Here is a 6,622-nt window from a genome sequence, read left to right as displayed (position 1 = left end):
TAACCTAACCTATAAAGATAGGTTAAGTTAGGTTAGGTAGGGTTGGTTAGGTTATGTCATATATCTACGTTAATTTTAACTCCAATAAAAAAAATTGACCTCATACATAATGAAATGGGTAGCTTTATCATTTCATAAGAAAAAAAATAGAGAAAATATATTAATTCATGAAAACTTGGCTTATTAGTCAAATCGGGCCTTGCATAGTAGGCTGAGAAGTGCGTTCTGGCTACTAGGTACGAATATATATATATATATATATATATATATATATATATATATATATATATATATTTGTCGTACCTAGTAGCCAGAACGCACTTCTCAGCCTACTATGCAAGGCCTGATTTGCATAATAAGCCAAGTTTTCCTGAATTAATATATTTTCTCTAATTTTTTTCTTATGAAATGATAAAACTACCCATTTCATTATGTATGAGGTAAAACAAAAGTTATTGGAGTTAAAATTAACGTAGATATATGACCAAACCTAATCAACCCTACCTAACCTAACCTAACTCTTCTTTATAGGTTAGGTTAGGTTAGGTAGCCGAAAAAGTTAGGTTAGGTTAAGTTAGGTAGGTTAGGTAGTCGAAAAAACATTAATTCACGAATACTTGGCTTATTAGGCAAATCGGGCCTTGCATATTAGGCTGAGAAGTGCGTTCTGGCTACTAGGTACGACATACATATATATATATATATATATATATATATATATATATATATATAATATATATATATATGTCGTACCTAGTAGCCAGAACGCACTTCTCAGCCTACTATGCAAGGCCCTATTTGCCTAATAAGCCAAGTTTTCATGAATTAATAGTTTTTCGACTACCTAACCTACCTAACCTAACCTAACATAACTTTTTCGGCTACCTAACCAATAAAGATAGGTTAGGTTAGGTTAGGTAGAGTTGGCTAGGTTTGGTCATATGACTAAGTTAATTTTAACTCCAATAAAAAAAATTTACCTCATACATAACGAAATGGGTAGCTTTATCATTTTATAAGAAAAAAAATTGAGAAAATATATTAATTCATGAAAACTTGGCTTATTAGGTAAATCGGGCCTTGCATAGTAGGCTGAGAAGTGCGTTCTGGCTACTAGGTACGACATATATATATATATATATGTCGTACCTAGTAGCCAGGTACGACATATATAAATATATATATATATATATATATTTATGATCGATGTTCCCTTCGGGAATCTTAATTTTAAGATGAATAGGCAAACCAGGGATATACGGAACATCTTGTGTCAGAATCTTTACTTTAAAAAACATAACGTTTCGAATACTTCTCGTATTCATCATCAGTTCTAAAAAAAAAAACAGAAATCACAATCAAATAGCTGGAAAACAAAGAACTCATACTGAATATAATTGCCTATCAAAGAAAGGAAAATGCTTAAAAAACAAAACACTTTAGCGCACTTAAAGTGATCAATACAAATAAAACTTATTAACTGTCACATATATTTAAACTAATTTTAAATCTATTAAACTACAAGATGAAATTTATAACTACTAAAACAAACCATTCCATTAAACTTACGTGAAGTGATCAGAAGTGAAACTTGATACCTAACACATAGATACTAAACACTATAACAAATATTTATATAATGACTACAAATCTACAAAAAATGTATGAAAAATACAAACAGAATAAACGACAATTATAAAGTACTAACCAAAATCTTATAAAAAACTCAAATATTAAATAAAATTAAATACCAAAAAATGTATTATATATCCTAAATAAAAGATTATATTAATGTACAATGTTAAGACTTGAAATAAGTAAGAAAGTGCCTCGCAAACGTCAAGCCGCCTGCTATCGCTGTATTTATCGATGATTTCTGTGTTGTTTACTAGGATTTCTCTGGCGATGGTTTGGTTGTGGGAAGAGATTATATGCTCCTTAATGGAGCCCGGTTGCTTATGCATCGTTAAACGCCTAGAAAGAGATGTTGTTGTCTTGCCTATATACTGTTTTTTTTGGAGCTTACAGTCCCCAAAAGGGCATTTGAAGGCATAGACGACGTTAGTCTCTTTTAAAGCGTTCTGTTTTGTGTCTGGAGAGTTTCTCATGAGTATTCTGGCCGTTTTTCTGGTTTTATAGTAAATCGTCAGTTGTATCCTCTGATTTTTGTCTGTAGGGATAACGTTTCTATTAACAATATCTTTCAGGACCCTTTCCTCCGTTTTATGAGCTGTGGAAAAGAAGTTCCTGTAAAATAGTCTAATAGGGGGTATAGGTGTTGTGTTAGTTGTCTCTTCAGAGGTTGCATGGCGTTTCACTTTCCTTCTTATGATGTCTTCGACGAAACCATTGGAGAAGCCGTTGTTGACTAGGACCTGCCTTACCCTACAGAGTTCTTCGTCAACTTGCTTCCATTCTGAGCTGTGGCTGAGAGCACGGTCGACATATGCGTTAACAACACTCCTCTTGTACCTGTCTGGGCAGTCGCTGTTGGCATTTAGGCACATTCCTATGTTCGTTTAACGAACATAGGAATGAATACTTTTATTTTCTTCTCCGATGCTATGGGTCCCCACATTGGCACCAGAGGTGGTACCCTCACAAACTTTTTACATATATATACATATATATATATATATATATATATATATATATATATATATATATATATATATATATATATAATATATATATATATATATATATATATATATATAATATATATGTGTGTGTATATTACGAAAATAAACACGTGATTAAAAATGTGACAATGAATGTCCTTAAGTACTTTCGTATATTAAATACATCTTCAGAAGGAGTCCTTCTGAAGATGTATTTAATATACGAAAGTACTTAAGGAAATTCCTGTTTCATTTTTCCTCCGTGGTCTGACATTGTCATATATATATATATATATATATATTATATATATATATATATATATATATATATATATATATATATATATATGTCGTACCTAGTAGCCAGAACGCACTTCTCAGCCTACTATTCAAGGCCCGATTTGCCTAATAAGCCAAGTTTTCATGAATTAATGTTTTTTCGTCTACCTAACCTAAACCTAACCTAACCTAGCTTTTTTTTGCTACCTAACCTAACCTTACCTATAAATATAGGTTAGGTTAGGTTAGGTAGGGTTGGTTAGGTTCGGTCATATATCTACGTTAATTTTAACTCCAATAAAATAAAATTGACCTCATACATAGAGAAAAGGGTTGCTTTATCATTTCATAAGAAAAAAATTATAGTAAATATATTAATTCAGGAAAACTTGGCTTACTAGGCAAATCGGGCCTTGAATAGTAGGCTGAGAAGTGAGTTCTGGCTACTAGGTACGACATATATATATATATATATATAATATATATAATAATATATAATATATATATATTATATATATATATATATATGTGTCGTATCTAGTAGCCAGAACGCACTTCTCAGCCTACTATGCAAGGCCCGATTTGCCTAATAAGCCAAGTTTTCATGAATTAATATATTTTCTCTAATTTTTTTCTTATGAAATGATAAAGCTACCGATTTCATTATGTATGAGGTCAATTTTTTTTAATGGAGGTAAAATTAACGTAGATATATGACCGAACCTAACCAACCCTACCTAACCAAACCTAACCTATCTTTATAGGTTAGGTTCGGTTACGTAGCAGAAAAAGTTAGGTTAGGTTAGGTTTGGTTATGTAGGTTAGGTAGTCGAAAAAACATTAATTCATGAAAACTAGGCTTATTAGGCAAATCGGGCCTTGCATAGTAGGCTGAGAAGTGCGGTCTGGCTACTAGGTGCGACATATATATATATTAATATATATATATATATATATATATATATTAATATATATATATATATATATATATAATATAATATATATTATATATATATATATATATATATATATATATATATATATATATATATATATATATTATATATATATGTCGTACCTAGTAGCCAGAACGCACTTCTCAGCCTACTATGCAAGGCCCGATTTGCCTAGTAAGCCAATTTTTCATGAATTAATTTTTTTCGACTACCTAACCTACCTAACCTAACCTAACCTAACTTTTTCGGCTACCTAACCTAACCTAACCTATAAAGATAGGTTAGGTTAGGTTAGGTAGGGTTGGTTAGGTTCGGTCATATATCTACGTTAATTTTAACTCCAATAAAAAAAATTGACCTCATACATAATGAAATGGGTAGTTTTTTCATTTCATAAGAAAAAAAATTGAGAAAATATATTAATTCATGAAAACTTGCCTTATTAGGCAAATCGGGCCTTGCATAGTAGGCTGAGAAGTACGTTCTGGCTACTAGGTACGACATATATATATATATATATATATATATATATATATATATATATATATATATATGTTGTACCTAGTAGCCAGAACGCACTTTTATGCCTACTATGCAAGGCCTGATTTGCCTAATAAGCCGAGTTTTCATGAATTAATTGTTTTTCGGCAACCTAACCTACCTAACCTAACCTAACCTAACTTTTTCCGCTAGCTAACCTAACCTAACCTATAAAGATAGGTTAGGTTAGGTTAGGTAGGGTTGGTTAGGTTCCGTCATATATCTACGTTAATTTTAACTCTAATAAAAAAAAATTGACCTCATACATAATGAAATGGGTAGCTTTATCATTTCATAAGAAAAAAATTAGAGAAAATATATTAATTCAGGAAAACTTGGGTTATTAGGCAAATCGGGCCTTGAATAGTAGGCCGAGAAGTGCGTTCTGGCTACTAGGTACTATATATATATATATATATATATATATATATATATATATATATATATATATATATATATATAATATATGTCTATATGTATATATATATATATATATATATATATATATATTATATATATATATATATATATATATGTATATATATGTAAAAAGTTTGTGAGGATACCACCTCTGGTGCCAATGTGGGGACCCATAGCCTCGGAGAAGAAAATAAAAAGTATTCAGAGGAGACCTTGTGGTTTCTCACTAAACACTAATATTATCTTCTCCTACCACCCCCATTCTTTTGTATGTACACATATATATTTACTTTATTTGAACTTTGTTACAAAAAAGGAGTTACATATGGGTTACAAAGATGGTTATCATAGCTTGTCAAGTTCCTCCAGCTCCTCAGATGGCAGGCAGGAACCCTGGATGCAGTGCGCATTTCCCCTCTGTATCGCCACACTGAAGCGCTGGAAAAGAAAGCTTGCAGCTCTTGGGTCCCTTGTTTTTTCAATGAGTCTAGAACCCAGTTCCTTCAAAAAACTGGTAACACTTTTACCCCAGGCCTCGAGTGTCTCAGAAGCAACGGGGACAAAATTGTAGTGGTGATCCAGTTCTCTATACTTACGGGATTTGGCTGCTTCCCAGTGGGTGGCAGCGCCACCTGGTTGTGCAACACTGAGGTTAATGTAGGTGTTAGCCAGGGTTGATACGCACGTGTAGTCCCATACCAACTGCTTGCCATTCTTCCAGGGGTTCACTGTGATACCTTCCAGGCGACCAATAAGAGCATCAGAGTTACGGGGCGTTAGGTAACGGGGCTCTCTTACAGCTGGGCATCCAGCTAGGGTGAGGCTCCTCTTGATGATGTCATTAACTTCACTGTGCCTCGAGTGCCATCCCCCTGTGCTTTGGCAGAGTAGGCCATGGTGGCCGTACCTGTCAGCCACCACCTCGCCGCAAATACACCTATATCTGGTGTGGATTGGGGCAGCAAGGCGGAGGGCCACAGCAATTCGGAGGGCGTGTGGTGTGAGACGCGTTCCAGTTGCCGACATTGGGGCTGCTAACAGGAAATCCCCTGCACGTGGTGCTGCTACTGCTGTGAGGCGAGCAATGTCATGTTGTGTTGTTGCCGCACCCAGGCACTCTGCAGCAACTTGGCCTACAATGGGGTATATATATATATATGTATATATATATATATATATATATATATATATATATATATATATATATATATAATATATATATATATATATATATATATATATATATATATATATTATATATATATCATTCATCTGTACATCTATCAGTCTACTCCACCAGCTACCAATCCATCTATTTATCCATCTACTCCTCCTGCTATCACTCCATCTAGCAATCTATCCATCTATCAGTCCATCTGCCTCGGTATATCTATCAATATATACATCTATCTCGACCTATTAATCAGTCTACCGGCCAAACTATTTATCAATCTATCTGTTAAATTTTATATGCATCCATCCATCTATTAAAGAATTTTTCCATTTATCCCTCCATCAACACATCTCGCCATCCATATAACCACCTATTTATCCATCTATCACTCTTTTAGTCTTTCGACACTTCCATTAATCCATCTACACACTCATCTGTCTATTTATCTATACCCCTATCTATCTATCAATCAGTCCCTTTATCCATTTAACTATCTATCTGTCTATCTATATAGATGTACATCTATCAATTTTTCTACACATTTATCCATTCATCTACACATAAAACCGTAAATTTTCCATTTATCCATTCACACTTTGAATGTCCATCTCTCTTTCCATCAATCCATCTTT

This window comes from Procambarus clarkii, chromosome 57 (genome assembly GCF_040958095.1).
Source record: "Procambarus clarkii isolate CNS0578487 chromosome 57, FALCON_Pclarkii_2.0, whole genome shotgun sequence".
NCBI lineage: Eukaryota > Metazoa > Arthropoda > Malacostraca > Decapoda > Cambaridae > Procambarus > Procambarus clarkii.
The sequence above is the reverse complement of the archived record's forward strand: the minus strand, read 5'-3'. Positions refer to the sequence as shown.